Raw genomic sequence first — 21,084 nt, 5'->3', positions numbered from 1 at the left:
CAAGTTAATGCACATACACTGATGATATCTCAATTTATGGGGCCATTCTGGGGATGTCAAGATCGATATCTCTCGAGAGGTTCTCAGAAGGCCATAGGGTGACGCTCTCTAGGTACTTAAGCAGGGAGGAGAAGTTGACCGCACTGTGACATGTCCCTAGGAACTATGTGTGCCTTGTCCCATAGTCAGACTGATGACTGACTATCTTGAAAACCACCATGGAACTATGTTTGGCAAATGATGGAGATCAAGTCAGGGTCAAAATCAGAAACCTAGATGGAGCTTCCAAGCTCCAGTGGAAGAGCAGATGGATGGAGAAATAGAGCAAGGATGTCAGGAATATAAAGGCTTGGTCCACACTATGAGACACTGTGCCTGAACTAAGGGGATTTCAACTAATCCAGTGACCTGGGAATGAAAGAACATGGGATCAAACTGGAAGCTCTGAATGTGGCTAACAATTGGGGCAGACGGAGAAGCTAAAGATAATGGCACTTGCAATTGTCTGCATATCATACACTGGCTTTTTGTGATCATATATTTTGTGGATGCATACCTTGCTAAATCTGGATGGATGAAGGGTGGGCTTGGACTTCCCACAGCTCAAAGTACCCTGCCCTCTATTTGGACTGGTGTTTGAGTGGAGCGGTTTATTTGCGGAGCAAGAAGAATGTGGGAGGAGGAAGAGAAGTGGAAAGTTTGATAATTATTATTATGAAGTAATGGAAAAATCAATAGAAAATAACCAATGAGGACATTGGAGCTAGGAAAAAAAAACATTCATGTGAGTTGTTGACTCAGACCAAAAATTATTATACAGAAGAAAAAAAAAACACACATAAAAAGGTTAAGTTACTTGGAAAATATAACTCAAGTAATTGGGAAGAAGATTGGGGTTTTTATTTTGGGTCTTCATGGGGCTGTATGAGCAGCAATTTAGGACCTGTATGCTGGATATTTCTGGGGGTTAGTAGGGAAGAAACCTGGCTAGGAGGAGTTTTATGACATAAGTAGAGCCTTGATGATGTCACAAAGCTTTGGTTGGGGTGGCAACTCTGTTCCACATGAAGCACTAGTCTTCTGTGAAGGTGGGCTTACTATCTTCACGGTGGCTGAGGAGATCAGTTCAGCTCTTGGGCTCCACAACTGTTCAACCGAATTTCCAGAAGTTGGAATCTAGAGAGCCAAGATATTTTCTTTTGGTAAATATGTTTAGGAAGCAACTAGGACCTCTGTAGTCAAAGAAAGGTTTCTTTCAAATCTGCTCTGGGTCCAAAATTTATGTCGTTAACAGCTCCTATATTTGATAGCTGGGGGACGGTTAATGTCAGGTATTCTCCCCACTCTATCTTTGCTAAAAATGTCCAATTCCTCAGTCCACTTAAATGGCAAAGATCCTCTTTGTCCATATGTGTTTTAAAAGATAATTATTTCTAATAGGTGCTGTTGCACAGATTAATGTTTCTTTCTTTTGGCAGTTTGACTCACAGTACTCACTTCTCTAATGAAGATACAGAATATCTTTATGTAATCAATCTGGATCTGGATCAGGAGACACAATAGAGAGAGCCAGTGGACTGGAGTGCCATGACCTTGGGCAGGTGGTTATAGATCAGCCAACTAACCAGTAGCTTGAGTGGTAAGGAGAGGAGTGGCTGTTCTTTGAATTCTTTGCCATCTGTTCAGATATTTCTTTCTCACTTTAGGTATAGACATAGCTTCCTCTCTCATTGATATAGTAAGTCAGGAAGTAGGTTTCTCAGTAGAGGTCAATTGCATTTTGCAGCAGGAATATGTCTCTGATACACAAATACTGAGCTGTAGACAAGAGTTTGATAATTTTCCTATTAATTTATTAAGAACATATTACATTTAGGTATCCAAATCTATTCAGCCCTGCCTTTTTCACCTGCTCCAAAGTTATTCCTAAAAAGAGCCTTGACCTCACATCCTCACCTTCTTATCCTTGCAGGCACTTATGGTGGAGGAAACCACTTTGTGTCTGATTTAAACTGAAGAGTTCTTCCTATGCAGAGATTGGCAGCTATGAAGCCCAAGCACAGAAACAGAGCCAAGAGACAGTGGAACAGGAGTGCTGTGGCCTATCTCAGAAAGTCTCCCGCCACGATGAAGATGCCTCTTAGTATGAGTTGCATGCCACATCTCCAGAAGAAGAATGGGCCATCGCTCCAGAAGCAAAAACTTAGTAAGCCTTTTGAGGCCCTGGAGAATATTGTTGGCCGCAGAATTTCTCATGGCTGGAAGGAAGCCAATGAACCAGTCACCCATTGGAAAGCCATCATTCTAGCACAACTGCCAACATATCCCTCTCTCTATTTGTTGAAATATGATGGGATTGATTGTGTCTATGGCTTGGAGCTTCATAGTGATGAAAGGATTTTAAACCTGAAGATCCTGCCTAATAATGTGCCATTTCCTCAGGTGACAGACACTCATCTCTCAAACACCATAGTTGGCAGAGCAGTGAAACATACATTCATGGGCACAAATGGCTCTAAGAATGACTGGAACGGGATGGTCCTAGAAGAGGTACCAATCATGAAGACCTGGTTTTATATTACCTACAAGAAAGATCCGGTCTTGTACATTTACCACCTCCTTGATGACTACCTGGAAGGCAACCTCCACATCTGCGAGGCTCTAAGGAAGAGTGGAGTGGCGTGGTCCCAGATGAGGTGCAGACCATAACGACCTGTTTCTACATTGTCAACGAGAATGATCCGGTCCTGTACCTTTACCACCATCATGATGATTCCATTGAAGGCAACCTCCACATCACGCCTGAATGTCCTCCAGTAGAGGTGACTTTGGGATTAGGCAGGGATTCCTTGGAGGGCAAAAGAGTGCAGTACAACAAAAAAGAAGGAACCCAAGAGATAGGTAAAATTATTTGCCAAGTTCCCAACAAACCTTCTGTGTATTTCATCAAGTTTGATAAAGACTTCCATATCTATGTCTATGATTTGGTGAAGATCTGTTAAAGTGAAATTCTCAAATTTTGAGGGGCAGACTTAATGCTCTCTTTCGGAATGTGTTTTTTCAGAGATACCTCAGGTCTTCTATGAATCCTGGTATCTTTTCCAATGGATTATTCTTTCTCAAAGAATAAAAATTTGTTAACATGTTGTGTTATTTGGTCAATGATGGATTGTGTTTGGTGGATGGGGCATCACAGAAATACATGCCTCAAAACAAAGCAGGATTTATGGTCTTTTCCCCTTGGAGAGTAAAGGACTGGGGATGCGTGGTGTGGTAAAGGACAAGATGGCTGTCAAGGAAGCAGTGGAGAGGGGACAAAAAGTTGTATGATCTCGGGGCGGTATGAAGCTTGAGGGAAAACCATGTCAAATGGAAAGATGTGACCGATATCAGCGTGAGGTATTGGGACTTAAGAGGATAAAGAGTAGATTAATCAGGAAGGGACACAAATGTATACTCAAAATCAGAGAAAATTAGGTTTCATTTGATGAATGGTTTAATTCGTACTGGCTGTAAGTCAAAGGATGTTTGATCTCCACTAGAGCATGTTGCTTAGTGAAAAGTGTCTCCGCTCAGTTGCTCTTCTCCAGTAAGTTGGACATCAAGCTACCTACTTAGTTTTGCCAGAATTCTGTCTGCCACCTACTTTGTCATGCCTGGATTCGGTATGCCTTGAACTCTCATAGGTCTTATCCATGCCATCCAACCCTTGTCAGTTCATTTAAATAATTGCCCTGCCATATCTGGAAAACAGTGTTCCCTTTCATTGATCATGTTCTGTAGTACTTGGGCTATAAAACACACTCACCCACACACAGGATAAACATGTACATATGATGCCCACTAGTGTGTGACATGCACACATAAGATGAATGCACCCAACTCCATAATATCAGTAAAGTAGGGAATCCATGATGCTAGGTGGAGTCTGGCAAAGACCCCACACACCCATCAAACTGCCAAATACCAGTATGGTACTGATGTCTGACTCCCATCCTGTAAGGAACCTGCCATCTTGTAACTGGGCTATTTTTGGTTCCGTCATCTTCACAAACTTGGTTAAAATGTGAGAGTTGTCAAACTGGGAGTTAGGGTCCAGCATGTAGATCAGCTGTCCCAGGTCAGGTGATTTGGCTACAATTTGGGTGAGAAATTGTACCAGGGAATTCTGGTACACCCTCTCCTCTTCTTCTCCCTGTCCTCATCATCACTCTTGTGGCTGGGCCTGGAGCACAAAGAAGGTAAAATGGAATAAGCCTCCTCCTTAGTGGAAAACCTTGTCAATCCTTAATTTGACCTGACTCTCTGAGGGAATGCAGCACATTTTTTCCTTCTAGGTCTCCTCATTCATTCGTTCACTCATTTTTCCAATGAATGATTGAATTCATCCATTCTTCCTTGTCTCTCTCTCTTCTTTCTTCCCTTCTTCCATTTCCCCCTTGATTGTAGAAATTTGAGCAGCAGGGCTGCATCCCCATGGGGCCGCCTTGTAAGGTTATGCTCCGAAATAACAACACAAAACTATTCATTTCAACACTGCCTGCCCCATTATTTTCAGCCTCTTAACCCATGTCTAATAATGTATGTTGCAGCACGAGGTGCGATTAGAAGGAAAGATTTAGCATGTCTGACCTGGTGGCTGGCTGTATCACCATCTGCCTCAGAGTGCAGAGCTACCATTTCTGACCATGAGAGAGGTGCATGGCATCTCTAAGCTCAATTCCTATTCCTCCCAGCATTCTCTTATGTTTATTCCACCCACCTATGTTCTAACCTTTCAGGCCAAACAGTTTCTTTATTTAATTAACCAATGACCTATACTCCATCATTACTCCTATTTCTGTTTAAACAAGAACGGAATCTTTAACTTTAACATAGCAAAATTACATATAACAAAACAGTTATCAAGCAAGAATTACAGTTACAATATTTATATCTATTTTATCTTTTATCATAACAATGGAACACTATAACTGTCTATCTATTCTTCAACTCCATCAGAGACTCCAGAATAATACAGTATTACCTAAGCAAACAAAAAGTAAGCCATTTTCAAACTCTAGAAATGACAGAGACATCTCGCTACCTGGACAGTCACCCAAAGTTCCTCTGTACCGTTGGTGTTTCCATCCTCAGCCTACAGGCCCATAGTTTCCAGCAGACATTTCCATGAAGCAGGAAATTTCAAAGGCAGTCACTATCTGCTTGTCTTGAAGAATGTTTTGCTGACCCTTTCCTGAATCAGGAACACGAAAAGATCATCTCACCTTTAGGCAAATTCAGTAGTCCTCTCTCTGAGTGTTTTCTGTGTACAGTTTATGCAACAATCCAGGCAAGAGCAGTTTCTTCCCCAAATGGCTATCAAACTCCATAAGGATCCTCTGTGATGCCCATCTTCTTCCTGAAGTAGATATGTGCTGCCAAGAGTAGAGTGTCTCACTGTCATGAAAAACCCTAAGGTACTAAAACATTAAATAGCCTATTTTGTAGTCTAGAGAGTTATGAATAATGCCTATCTAACTGAAATATATATATCTATGAAGCTAGAAATTCTAACTAACATGACTACAAACTTGACGATTATTAATGATTATCCATTAATAACCTATATATATTATATTTTTAAATGAACTACACAATCACAATACCTTAATTAGATCAAAAATGCATATACATATAACAAAATTGACCTAAAATCTCTATCAGTAAAGCAAAATCTATACTAATGCAAATATTCATATCTATATCACATCCGTCTTTACATGTAAAAGAACGTTTATAAGCCATATTTGGGAACGTGGGTGCAGTTTTTTCTCTCCAAAATGCTTCCTGCTGAATGGTGGCATCATTATTGATTTATCTCAGTTGGCAGTTGAGCGAAGCAATTTTTTAAAGGTGTTCACAGCAACCTTTAAGTAGGGCGTGGTCCATCCTACCATATTAGGATAGAGGCATCCACAGACTATCACCCTCTGTGAAAACAAAATAGAAACTCCTTTCCAAAGCATCATGTCCTTAGATCCAAATTTCAAAGTCAAGGCATTTTAAAAATATCTATGTTGGATTATTTCAGCAGCTTTTATAAAGAAACATCTTTTAGCAGCTATTGCTACTGCCTCAAAATTCAAATGATTCAAAACGAGCATAATAGCATACAATATCAAAATTCGCTGTGAATTTTCCATCTTTGTGCACTTCAATTTAACCTCTATTTTGTTTATTTTTCCTTTTTATTTTTTTGCCTTTTGAGACAGGTTCTCTGTATCTTTGACCTGGAATAACTCTGTATACCTGTCTGTCCTTGAAGTCTCAGAGATCTGCCTCTCTCTGCCTTTCAGGCATTGGTATTAAAATTCTATGGACTACACATTGAACTCACAAAGATCTGTTTGTCTCTGCCTTCAAGGCACTGGGATTAAAGGCGTGTGCTACCTCACCTTGAAGGTACAGAGGTCAATCTCCCTCTGCCTCCCATGTGTTGGGTTTACAGGTGTGTACTACCACACCCAACAACTCTCTTCCTTTTTTTAACTTTAAGAACTTCAAATTTTAGCCTGCACATATTTTTAACACACTGTAAATCATTTAAAAATTTTCTTTGTCTTTGAATCTCTCTTTACTCTATATCTCTCTCTGTTTTTCTGACCACATGAGTCTTTCATTTACCAAGTAATCTCAGTAGGACTAAAGCCGTGGCTTTGCTGGCCAGATGTAGCCCATTCCTTAGCTTTCTGCCATTCCAACCTTGTGGCTGAGGTACCGAACAGAGCCGCATTCAGTGCCACAAGTCTACAGTGTTTCAAGGTCCTTGCCATCAAAGAGGCTGCAACAGACAACACTCAAGACCTCTTTCTGTAGCTGGCCCTCCTTCCTCAAACAGTCAGAGTTTGCCCAGGCAGGATGGCCCAGAAAGCCGGCATTTTAAAACAACACAGTTTGTTTTCCTGCTACTGCTGAAAACATACAAGCATTCAGTTGGCTTTTATCAACACCATTTAAATGTTTTGTGGCAGGACCTCTTAAGGGCTGCAGGGTTTTGCAGCTGAAGCTGAGTCAGCAAGCCTCTTTTAGATGAGAGCCCTTGCTTTCTTCTAGCAAGCAGAGCAGACCGAGAAATTGCTGCTACCAAGAAAACATGCTTTACTCTTTCCCAAGCTTTCTCAGGCTTTTAGTGGATTCAGTTGTCCACAAGGCTGCAAGCCATTCTGTAGTTATTTGAGCAGCGAGGCTGTGTCCCCAGCACCACGGCTGCATGAAGGTTATGCCTGAAATAAATACACAAAAACTGTATTCTGTTAAACACTGCTGGCCCATTAGATTCAGCATTTTAACCCATTTCTAATAATCAGTGTAGTTTAACGAGGTGCACTTACCAGGAAAAATTCAGCATGTCTGACATGGTGGCTGGCTGCATCGACATCTGCCTTAGAGAGCAGAGCTATGGCATCTGCCGGGGAGAGGGGAGCATGGCTTCTCTGAGCTCACTACCTCTTCCTCCCGGCATTCTATTTTGTTTACTCCACCTACCTATGTTCTAACCTATCAGCTGAAGCAGATTCTTTCTTTAATTAATCAATAAACTTCTTCTGTCACTTTATCCTTTCAACAGCTTGCCCATATAAATCTCCCATGTGTCTTCTGTTGTATAATCTTTCATTTGTAAAGAACTTGCACTCTCAGGGGAGGATTTTTCTGACATCTCTGTGGATGGAGATCATATGAGGAAGATCAGATGAGCAACCATGACAACTCTAATGCTGTAGAGTTAGGTGGACCAGAGATTGATGGCTGACATTCCTGTGCTATGCATCAGATGCCCCTGAACTCTGGCCCTGTTGACAGACAGGCAGACATCAATTTGGTCACACATACTTAACTCATTCAGGTTCAGAGATACTGTAAATGGAGTTTAAATTCTTCTCCTAAACTAATAAAAAAACCAAGATTAGGAGAAGAGAAGAGCCTGAAGTAAGGCCTCAAAATGGGTCATTTTGCAAAGGAAAGGTTACCTGCCTCCATGTATGCTGTCTCCCTTTCTTAGTCAAATCCATCCTTCCAGTGTCTAGCTAACAGCTAACCATAGGATTGAACCCAACTGCCTTTGATTTCTGAAATAAGTGCTGTCTCCTTAAGGTCTCATAACAGCACAGGAAGGTTTGTAAGACTGTCCCAGCAACAATTTAAAGCAATTCTAGGACACCAAAGATGCAGCAAATTTAGGTAATTGGTAATATAGATGGTTCTGATGGAAGAAAATAATTTAGAATTAAAAAAAACAGATTGGTGTACTCACGATGAATTTATGTGATATGGCACACTCAGGCTTCTGGTTCTGAATACTTCATGCTCGGTGGGTTTTGAAGATTGTCGTGACCCTGAACCTAGCTGGAGGCTTTGGGGCCTTGAAAGGACAAGACTTAATATTTCAGGACATCCTTGTACTTGGTCCCCACTGTTTACTGATTTCCTTACAGAGAATGAGCAGCCATCTACTCCTGCTGCCATGCCTTCCCCACATGAATAGAGAGAAGACCCTATACACACAGGTCGCTTTTATTACATGTGAAGGCATAAGTCACAAACAAACTCCCACAGCAGTTTAGAATTGTGATTAATAGAATGATTAGTTCTTGAAAGGGGAAAAACTTAGAGATCACAATCCCTTACAAAAGCCCTCTGCAGGATCAGAAAAGGAGCCTAGTAGCCGGAAGGGAAGCTCAAGCAAGAGATCAAGCTGAAGGTAGAAGTTGCTTTGTAAAAGAGAGAGAGACCACAACTCAATGGGCTGGTATCTCAGTGGCTATTCAGGAAACATCACAGAGAAAGGATCTGCTTCATGCATGAGAGTCACCGATGATTTCCCTTTAAGAAAAAAACCCATCAAAACTCCCAATAACATCATCAGCATTCAACAACATGTCTATGATTGCTTTGCCTTGCCTTTGATTGTGCAGTAAATGATGCTGATAGTTAATCTGTGCAATTAATGCAAATTTCCTTGTAACTGACTAGACAGAATTGACAGGTTATCTTAAACACAGCAGGGAGTCACTCTACGATGGAACTGGTTCATCATCACCTGTGTGACAGTGACATAATTGAGATCTTTCCTTTGTCTATAAATCTCATTATGTTCAACATGATATGTTGTCATACAGATTTCTTAGGGTTTTGTCCCACTGGTGGTTTCCTTGGTATGCTTACATAATTTTTGCCAGATCCAATCAGTTTTGCCATGCACTCTCAGCTCCACGTCATTGTGTTCCCCTTATGTTCCAGTCCAGGTATTTTAGACCTCTTGTAACTGTTGTAAGAGTATCTCATGTTCCACCTAAATGATTTAGGGTTTTATTTAGGCTGGGTTTTATCTTCCATCACTGAGTTCATTGACTTTCCTTGGGCGTAATTCCTGGGACACTGAGCCTAACTCCTGGGGGATTCCTCCAGTTATTTCTCCTTTCTTAGATAGTTTACACTCTCACTATTACTGTGAGAGTGTTTCTGTAGCAAATATTCTTCTCAAGATGAGAAGAAACTTCAATATTACAATCCATTTGTTATTGTGATTTAAATTCACACACACAAACACACACAAGTTAATGCACATACACTGATGATATCTCAATTTATGGGGCCATTCTGGGGATGTCAAGATCGATATCTCTCGAGTGGTTCTCAGAAGGCCATAGGGTGACCCTCTCTAGGTACTTAAGCAGGGAGGAGAAGTTGATCGCACTGTGACATGTCCCTAGGAACTATGTGTGCCTTGTCCCATAGTCAGACTGATGACTGACTATCTTGAAAACCACCATGGAACTTTTGTTTGGCAAATGATGGAGATCAAGTCAGGGTCAAAATCAGAAACCTAGATGGAGCTTCCAAGCTCCAGTGGAAGAGCAGATGGATGGAGAAAAAGAGCAAGGATGTCAGGAATATAAGGGCTTGGTCCACACTATGAGACACTGTGCCTGAACTAAGGGGATTTCAACTAATCCAGTGACCTGGGAATGAAAGAACATGGGATCAAACTGGAAGCTGTGAATGTGGCTGACAATTGGGGCAGACGGAGAAGCCAAAGATAATGGCACTTGCAATTGTCTGCATATCATACACTGGCTTTTTGTGATCATATTTTTTGTGGATGCATACCTTGCTAAATCTGGATGGATGAAGGGTGGGCTTGGACTTCCCACAGCTCAAAGTACCCTGCCCTCTATTTGGACTGGTGTTTGAGTGGAGAGGTTTATTTGCGGAGCAAGAAGAATGTGGGAGGAGGAAGAGAAGTGGAAAGTTTGATAATTATTATTATGAAGTAATGGAAAAATCAATAGAAAATAACCAATGAGGACATTGGAGCTAGGAAAAAAAATATTCATGTGAGTTGTTGATTCAGACAAAAATTATTTTACAGAAAAAGAAAAAAAAACAAAACACATAAAGGGGTTGAGTTACTTGGAAAATATGACTCAAGTAATTGGGAAGAAGATTGGGGTTTTTATTTTGGGTCTTCATGGGGCTGTATGAGCAGCATTTTAGGACCTGTATGCTGGATATTTCTGGGGGTTAGTAGGGAAGAAACCTGGCTAGGAGGAGTATTATGACATAAGTAGAGCCTTGATGATGTCACAAAGCTTTGCTTGGGGGTGGCAACTCTGTTCCACATGAAGCACTGGTCTTCTGTGAAGGTGGGCTTACTATCTTCACGGTGGCTGAGGAGGTCAGTTCAGCTCTTGGGCTCCACAACTGTTCAACCGAATTTCCAGAAGTTGGAATCTAGAGAGCCAAGATATTTTCTTTTGGTAAATATGTTTAGGAAGCAACTAGGACCTCTGTAGTCAAAGAAAGCTTTCTTTCAAATCTGCTCTGGGTCCAAAATTTATGTCGTTAACAGCTCCTATATTTGACAGCTGGGGGACGGTTAATGTCACGTATTCTCCCCACTCTATCTTTGCTAAAAATGTCCAATTCCTCAGTCCACTTAAATGGCAAAGATCCTCTTTGTCCATATGTGTTTTAAAAGATAATTATTTCTAATAGGTGCTGTTTCACAGATTAATGTTTCTTTCTTTTGGCAGTTTGACTCACAGTACCCACTTCTCTAATGAAGATACTGAATATCTTTATGTAATCAACTTGGATCTGGATCAGGAGACACAATAGAGAGAGCCAGTGGACTGGAGTGCCATGACCTTGGGCAGGTGGTTATAGATCAGCCAACTAACCAGTAGCTTGAGTGGTAAGGAGAGGAGTGGCTGTTCTTTGAATTCTTTGCCATCTGTTCAGATATTTCTTTCTCACTTTAGGTATAGGCATAGCTTCCTCTCTCATTGATATAGAAAGTCAGGAAGTAGGGTTCTCAGTAGAGGTCAATTGCATTTTGCAGCAGGAATATGTCTCTGATACACATATACTGAGCTGTAGACAAGAGTTTGATAATTTTCTTATTAATTTCTTAAGAACATATTACATTTAGGTATCCAAATCTATTCAGCCCTGCCTTTTTCACTTTGCTCCAAAGTTATTCCTAAAAAGAGCCTTGACCTCACATCCTCACCTTCTTATCCTTGCAGGCACTTATGGTGGAGGAAACCACTTTGTGTCTGATTTAAACTGAAGAGTTCTTCCTATGCAGAGATTGGCAGCTATGAAGCCCAAGCACAGAAACAGAGCCAAGAGACAGTGGAACAGGAGTGCTGTGGCCTATCTCAGAAAGTCTCCCGCCATGATGAAGATGCCTCTCAGTATGAGTGGCATGCCACATCTCCAGAAGAAGAATGGGCCATCGCTCCAGAAGCAAAAACTTAGTAAGCCTTTTGAGGCCCTGGAGAATATTGTTGGCCGCAGAATTTCTCATGGCTGGAAGGAAGCCAATGAACCAGTCACCCATTGGAAAGCCATCATTCTAGATCAACTGCCAACATATCCCTCTCTCTATTTGTTGAAATATGATGGGATTGATTGTGTCTATGGCTTGGAGCTTCATAGTGATGAAAGGATTTTAAACCTGAAGATCCTGCCTAATAATGTGCCATTTCCTCAGGTGACAGACACTCATCTCTCAAACACCATAGTTGGCAGAGCAGTGAAACATACATTCATGGGCACAAATGGCTCTAAGAATGACTGGAACGGGATGGTCCTAGAAGAGGTGCCAATCATGAAGACCTGGTTTTATATTACCTACAAGAAAGATCCGGTCTTGTACATTTACCACCTCCTGGATGACTACCTGGAAGGCAACCTCCACATCATGCCAGGCTATAAGGAAGAGTGGAGTGGCGTGGTCCCAGATGAGGTGCAGACCATAACGACCTGTTTCTACATTGTCAACGAGAATGATCCGGTCCTGTACCTTTACCACCATCATGATGATTCCATTGAAGGCAACCTCCACATCACGCCTGAATGTCCTCCAGTAGAGGTGACTTTGGAATTAGGCAGGGATTCCTTGGAGGGCAAAAGAGTGCAGTACAACAAAAAAGATGGAACCCAAGAGATAGGTAAAATTATTTGCCAAGTTCCCAACAAACCTTCTGTGTATTTCATCAAGTTTGATAATGACTTCCATATCTATGTCTATGATTTGGTGAAGATCTGTTAAAGTGAAATTCTCAAATTTTGAGGGGCAGACTTAATGCTCTCTTTGGGAATGTGTTTTTTCAGAGATACCTCAGGTCTTCTATGAATCCTGGTATCTTTTCCAATGGATTATTCTTTCTCAAAGAATAAAAATTTGTTAACATGTTGTGTTATTTGGTCAATGATGGATTGTGTTTGGTGGATGGGGCATCACAGAAACACATGCCTCAAAACAAAGCAGGATTTATGGTCTTTTCCCCTTGGAGAGTACAGGACTGGGGATGCGTGGTGTGGTAAAGGACAAGATGGCTGTCAAGGAAGCAGTGGAGAGGGGACAAAAAGTTGTATGATCTCGGGGCGGTATGAAGCTTGAGGGAAAACCATGTCAAATGGAAAGATGTGACCGATATCAGCGTGAGGTATTGGGACTTAAGAGGATAAAGAGTAGATTAATCAGGAAGGGACACAAATGTATACTCAAAATCAGAGAAAATTAGGTTTCATTTGATGAATGGTTTAATTCGTACTGGCTGTAAGTCAAAGGATGTTTGATCTCCACTAGAGCATGTTGCTTAGTGAAAAGTGTCTCCGCTCAGTTGCTCTTCTCCAGTAAGTTGGACATCAAACTACCTACTTAGTTTTGCCAGAATTCTGTCTGCCACCTACTTTGTCATGCCTGGATTCGGTATGCCTTGAACTCTCATAGGTCTTATCCATGCCATCCAACCCTTGTCAGTTCATTTAAATAATTGCCCTGCCATATGTGGAAAACAGTGTTCCCTTTCATTGATCATGTTCTGTAGTACTTGGGCTATAAAACTCATGAACACACTCACCCACACACAGGATAATCATGTACATATGATGCCCACTAGTGTGTGACATGCACACATATGATGAATGCACCGAACTCCATAATATCAGTAAAGTAGGGAATCCATGATGCTAGGTGGAGTCTGGCAAAGACCCCACACACCCATCAAACCGCCAAACACCAGTATGGTACTGATGTCTGACTCCCATCCTGTAAGGAACCTGCCATCCTGTAACTGGGCTATTTTTGGTTCCTTCATCTTCACAAACTTGGTTAAAATGTGAGAGTTGTCAAACTGGGAGTTAGGGTCCAGCATGTAGATCAGCTGTCCCAGGTCAGGTGATTTGGCTACAATTTGGGTGAGAAATTGTACCAGGGAATTCTGGTACACCCTCTCCTCTTCTTCTCCCTGTCCTCATCATCACTCTTGTGGGTGGGCCTGGAGCACAAAGAAGGTAAAATGGAATAAGCCTCCTCCTTAGTGGAAAACCTTGTCAATCCTTAATTTGACCTGACTCTCTGAGGGAATGCAGCACATTTTTTTCCTACTAGGTCTCCTCATTCATTGGTTCACTCATTTTTCCAAGGAATGATTGAATTCATCCATTCTTCCTTGTCTCTCTCTCTTCTTTCTTCCCTTCTTCCATTTCCCCCTTGATTGTAGAAATTTGAGCAGCAGGGCTGCATCCCCATGTGGCTGCCGTGTAAGGTCATGCTCCGAAATAACAACACAAAACTATTCATTTCAACACTGCCTGCCCCATTATTTTCAGCCTCTTAACCCATGTCTAATAATGTATGTTGCAGCACGAGGTGCGCTTAGAAGGAAAGATTTAGCATGTCTGACCTGGTGGCTGGCTGTATCGCCATCTTCCTCAGAGTGCAGAGCTACCATTTCTGCCCATGGGAGAGGTGCATGGCATCTCTAAACTCAATTCCTATTCCTCCCAGCATTCTCTTATGTTTATTCGACCCACCAATGTTCTAACCTTTCAGGCCAAACAGTTTCTTGTTTAATTAACCAATGACCTATACTCCATCATTACTCCTATTTCTGTTTACACAAGAACGGAATCTTTAACTTTAACAAAGCAAAATTACATATAACAAAACAGTTATCAAGCAAGAATTACAGTTACAATATTTATATCTATTTTATCTTTTATCATAACAATGGAAAACTATAACTATCTATCTATCCTTCAACTCCATCAGAGACTCCAGAATAATACAGTATTACCTAAGCAAACAAAAAGTAAGCCATTTTCAAACTCTAGAAATGACAGAGACATCTCGCTGCCTGGACAGTCACCCAAAGTTCCTCTGTACCGTTGGTGTTTCCATCCTCAGCCTACAGGCCCATAGTTTCCAGCAGACATTTCCATGAAGCAGGAAATTTCAAAGGCAGTCACTATCTGCTTGTCTTGAAGAATGTTTTGCTGACCCTTTCCTGAATCAGGAACACGAAAAGATCATCTCACCTTTAGGCAAGTTCAGTAGTCCTCTCTCTGAGTGTTATCTGTGTACAGTTTATGCAACAATCCAGGCAAGAGCAGTTTCTTCCCCAAATGGCTATCAAACTCCATAAGGATCCTCTGTGATGCCCATCTTCTTCCTGAATTAGATATGTGCTGCCAAGAGTAGAGTGTGTCACTGTCATGAAAAACCCTAAGGTACTAAAACATTAAATATCCTATTTTGTAGTCTAGAGAGATATGAATAATGCCTATCTAACTGAAATATATATATCTATGTAGCTAGAAAATCTAACTAACATGACTACAAACTTGACTATTATTAATGATTATCCATTAATAACCTAGATACATTATATTTTTAAATGAACTACACAATCACAATACCTTAATGAAGATCAAAAATGCATATACATATAACAAAATTGACCTAAAATCTCTATCAGTAAAGCAAAATCTATACTAATGCAAATATTCATATCTATATCACATCCCACTTTAAATGTAAAAGAACGTTTATAAGCCATATTTGGGAACGTGGGTGCAGTTTCTTCTCTCCAAAATGCTTCCTGCTGAATGGTGGCATCATTATTGATTTATCTCTGTTGGCAGTTGAGCGAAGCAATTTTTTAAAGGTGTTCACAGCAACCTTTAAGTAGGGCGTGGTCCATCCTACCATATTAGGATAGAGGCATCCACAGACTATCACCCTCTGTGAAAACAAAATAGAGACTCCTTTCCAAAGCATCATGTCCTTAGATCCAAATTTCACAGTCAAGGCATTTTCAAAATATCTATGTTGGATTATTTCAGCAGCTTTTATAAAGAAACATCTTTTAGCAGCTATTGCTACTGCCTCAAAATTCAAATGATTAAAAAGAGCATAATAGCATACAATATCAAAATTCGCTGTGAATTTTCCATCTTTGTGCGCTTCAATTTAACCTCTATTTTGTTTATTTTTCCTTTTTATTTTTTGCCTTTTGAGACAGGTTCTCTGAATCTTTGACCTGGAATAACTCTGTATACCTGTCTGTCCTTGAAGTCTCAGAGATCTGGCTCTCTCTGCCTTTCAGGCATTGGGATTAAAGGTGTATGCTACTACACATTGAACTCACAAAGATCTGTTTGTCTCTGCCTTCAAGGCACTGGGATTAAAGGCGTGTGCTACCTCACCTTGAAAGTACAGAGGTCAATCTCCCTCTGCCTCCCATGTGTTGGGTTTACAGGTGTGTACTACCACACCCAACAACTCTCTTCCTTTTTTTAACTTTAAGAACTTCAAATTTTAGCCTGCACATATTTTTAACACACTGTAAATCATTTAAAAATTTTCTTTGTCTTTGAATCTCTCTTTACTCTATTTCTCTCTCTGTTTTTCTGACCACATGAGTCTTTCATTTACCAAGCAATATCAGTAGGACTAAAGCCGTGGCTTTGCTGGCCAGATGTAGCCCATTCCTTAGCTTTCTGCCATTCCAACCTTGTGGCTGAGGTACCGAACAGAGCCGCATTCAGTGCCACAAGTCTACAGTGTTTCAAGGTCCTTGCCATCAAAGAGGCTGCAACAGACAACACTCAAGACCTCTTTCTGTAGCTGGCCCTCCTTCCTCAAACAGTCAGAGTTTGCCCAGGCAGGATGGCCCAGAAAGCCGGCATTTTAAAACAACACAGTTTTTTTTTCCTGCTACTGCTGAAAACATACAAGCATTCAGTTGGCTTTTATCAACACCATTTAAATGTTTTGTGGCAGGACCTCTTAAGGGCTGCAGGGTTTTGCAGCTGAAGCTGAGTCAGCAAGCCTCTTTTAGATGAGAGCCCTTGCTTTCTTCTAGCAAACAGAGCAGACCGAGAAATCGCTGCTACCAAGAAAACATGCTTTACACTTTCCCAAGCATTCTCAGGCTTTCAGTGGATTCAGTTGTCCACAAGGCTGCAAGCCATTCTGTAGTTATTTGAGCAGCGAGGCTGTGTCCCCAGCACCACGGCCGCATGAAGGTTATGCCTGAAATAAATACACAAAAACTGTATTCTTTTAAAAACTGCTGGCCCATTAGATTCAGCATTTTAACCCATTTCTAATAATCAGTGTAGTATAACGAGGTGCACTTACCAGGAAAAATTCAGCATGTCTGACATGGTGGCTGGCTGCATCGACAACTGCCTCAGAGAGCAGAGCTATGGCATCTGCCGGGGAGAGGGGAGCATGGCTTCTCTGAGCTCACTACCTCTTCCTCCCGGCATTCTATTTTGTTTACTCCACCTACCTATGTTCTAACCTATCAGCTGAAGCGTATTCTTTCTTTAATTAATCAATAAACTTCTTCTGTCACTGTATCCTTTCAACAGCTTGCCCATATAAATCTCCCATGTGTCTTCTGTTGTATAATCTTTCATTTGTAATGAACTTGCACTCTCAGGGGAGGATTTTTCTGACATCTCTGTGGATGGAGATCATATGAGGAAGATCAGATGAGCAACCATGACAACTCTAATGCTGTAGAGTTAGGTGGACCAGAGATTGATGGCTGACATTCCTGTGCTATGCATCAGATGCCCCTGAACTCTGGCCCTGTTGACAGACAGGCAGACATCAAGTTGGTCACACATACTTAACTCATTCAGGTTCACAGATACTGTAAATGGAGTTTTAATTCTTCTCCTAAACTAATAAAAAAACCAAGATTAGGAGAAGAGAAGAGCCTGAAGTAAGGCCTCAAAATGGGTCATTTTGCAAAGGAAAGGTTACCTGCCTCCATGTATGCTGTCTCCCTTTCTTAGTCAAATCCATCCTTCCAGTGTCTAGCTAACAGCTAACCATAGGATTGAACCCAACTGCCTTTGATTTCTGAAATAAGTGCTGTCCCCTTAAGGTCTCATAACAGCACAGGAAGGTTTGTAAGACTGTCCCAGCAACAATTTAAAGCAATTCTAGGACACCAAAGATGCAGCAAATTTGGTTACTTGGTAATATAGATCGTTCTGATGGGACAAAATAATGTAGAATTGAAAAAAAAACAGATTGGTGTACTCACGATGAATTTACGTGATATGGCACACACAGGCTTCTGGTTCTGAATACTTCATGCTCGGTGGGTTTTGGAGATTGTTGTGACCCTGAACCTAGCTGGAGGCTTTGGGGCCTTGAAAGGACAAGACTTAATATTTCAGGACATCCTTGTACTTGGTGCCCACTGTTTACTGATTTCCTTACAGAGAATGAGCAGCCATCTACTCCTGCTGCCATGCCTTCCCCACATGAACAGAGAGAAGACCCTATACACACAGGTCGCTTGTATCACATGTGAAGGCATAAGTCACAAACAAACTCCCACAGCAGTTTAGAATTGTGATTAATAGAATGATTAGTTCTTGAAAGGGGAAAAACTTAGAGATCACAATCCCTTACAAAAGCCCTCTGCAGGATCAGAAAAGGAGCCTAGTAGCCGGAAGGGAAGCTCAAGCAAGAGATCAAGCTGAAGGTAGAAGTTGCTTTGTAAAAGAGAGAGAGACCACAACTCAATGGGCTGGTATCTCAGTGGCTATTCAGGAAACATCACAGAGAAAGGATCTGCTTCATGCATGAGAGTCACCGATGATTTCCCTTTAAGAAAAAAAACCATCAAAACTCCCAATAACATCATCAGCATTCAACAACATGTCTATGATTACTTTGCCTTGCCTTTGATTGTGCAGTAAATGATGCTGATAGTTAATCTGTGCAATTAATGCAAATTTCCTTGTAACCGACTAGACAGAATAGACAGGTTATCTTAAACACAGCAGGGAGTCACTCTACGATGGAACTGGTTCATCATCACCTGTGTGACAGTGACATAATTAAGTTCTTTCCTTTGTCTATAAATCTCATTATGTTCAACATGATATGTTGTCATACAGATTTCTTAGGGTTTTGTCCCACTGGTGGTTTCCTTGGTATGCTTACATAATTTTTTCCAGATCCAATCATTTTTGCCATGCACTCTCAGCTCCACGTCATTGTGTTCCCCTTATGTTCCAGTCCAGGCATTTTAGACCTCTTGTAACTGTTGTAAGAGTATCTCATGTTCCACCTAAATGATTTAGCATTTTATTTAGGCTGGGTTTTATCTTCCATCACTGAGTTCATTGACTTTCCTTGGGCGTAATTCCTGGGACACCGAGCCTAACTCCTGGGGGAACCTCCAGTTATTTCTCCTTTCTTAGATAGTTTACACTCTCACTATTACTGTGAGAGTGTTTCTGTAGCAAATATTCTTCTCAAGAAGAGAAGAAACTTCAATATTACAATCCATTTGTTATTGTGCTTTAAATACACACACACAAACACACACAAGTTAATGCACATACACTGATGATATCTCAATTTATGGGGCCATTCTGGGTATGTCAAGATTGATATCTCTCGAGTGGTTCTCAGAAGGCCATAGGGTGACCCTCTCTAGGTACTTAAGCAGAGAGGAGAAGTTGACCGCACTGTGACATGTCCCTAGGAACTATGTGTGCCTTGTCCCATAGTCAGACTGATGACTGACTATCTTGAAAACCACCATGGAACTATGTTTGGCAAATGATGGAGATCAAGTCAGGGTCAAAATCAGAAACCTAGATGGAGCTTCCAAGCTCCAGTGGAAGAGCAGATGGATGGAGAAAAAGAGCAAGGATGTCAGGAATATAAGGGCTTGGTCCACACTATGAGATATTGTGCCTGAACTAAGGGGATTTCAACTAATCCAGTGACCTGGGAATGAAAGAACATGGGATCAAACTGGAAGCTGTGAATGTGGCTGACAATTGAGGCAGACGGAGAAGCCAAAGATAATGGCACTTGCAATTGTCTGCATATCATACACTGGCTTTTTGTGATCATATTTTTTGTGGATGCATACCTTGCTAAATCTGGATGGATGAAGGGTGGGCTTGGACTTCCCACAGCTCAAAGTACCCTGCCCTCTATTTGGACTGGTATTTGAGTGGAGAGGTTTATTTGTGGAGCAAGAAGAATGTGGGAGGAGGAAGAGAAGTGGAAAGTTTGATAATTATTATTATGAAGTAATAAGTAATAGAAAAATCAATAGAAAATAACCAATGAGGACATTGGAGCTAGGAAAAAAAAACATTCATGTGAGTTGTTGACTCAGACCAAAAATTATTTTACAGAAAAAAAAAAAACACATAAAGGGGTTGAGTTACTTGGAAAATATGACTCAAGTAATTGGGAAGAAGATTGGGGTTTTTATTTTGGGTCTTCATGGGGCTATATGAGCAGCATTTTAGGACCTGTATGCTGGATATTTCTGGGGGTTAGTAGGGAAGAAACCTGGCTAGGAGGAGTTTTATGACATAAGTAGAGCCTTGATGATGTCACAAAGCTTTGCTTGGGGGTGGCAACTCTGTTCCACATGAAGCACTGGTCTTCTGTGAAGGTGGGCTTACTATCTTCACGGTGGCTGAGGAGGTCAGTTCAGCTCTTGGGCTCCACAACTGTTCAACCGAATTTCCAGAAGTTGGAATCTAGCAAGCCAAGATATTTTCTTTTGGTAAATATGTTTAGGAAGCAACTAGGACCTCTGTAGTCAAAGAAAGGTTTCTTTCAAATCTGCTCTGGGTCCAAAATTGATGTCGTTAACAGCTCCTATATTTGATATCTGGGGGACGGTTAATGTCGGTTATTCTCCCCACTCTATCTTTGCTAAAAATGTCCAATTCCTCAGTCCACTTAAATGGCAAAGATCCTCTTTGTCCATATGTGTTTTAAAAGATAATTATTTCTAATAGGTGCTGTTGCACAGATTAATGTTTCTTTCTTTTGGCAGTTTGACTCACAGTACTCACTTCTCTAATGAAGATACAGAATATCTTTATGTAATCAACTTGGTTCTGGATCAGGAGACACAATAGAGAGAGCCAGTGGACTGGAGTGCCATGACCTTGGGCAGGTGGTTATAGATCAGCCAACTAACCAGTAGCTTGAGTGGTAAGGAGAGGAGTGGCTGTTCTTTGAATTCTTTGCCATCTGTTCAGATATTTCTTTGTAGTAATAAGGAGCAGCGGCGGGGCTGCATCCCCAACACCCCAGCCGCCTGGCTCAGCTAGCTTATGCCCCGAAATAATTACACAGACACTGTATTCATTTAAACATTGCTTTGGCCCTTAGCTCTAGCCCTTACTGGCTAATTCTCACATATTAATTTAGCCCATTTCTAATCATCTGTA

This window comes from Microtus pennsylvanicus, chromosome Y (assembly GCF_037038515.1).
Source record: "Microtus pennsylvanicus isolate mMicPen1 chromosome Y, mMicPen1.hap1, whole genome shotgun sequence".
Lineage (NCBI taxonomy): Eukaryota > Metazoa > Chordata > Mammalia > Rodentia > Cricetidae > Microtus > Microtus pennsylvanicus.
Note: the sequence above shows the minus strand (reverse complement) of the source record.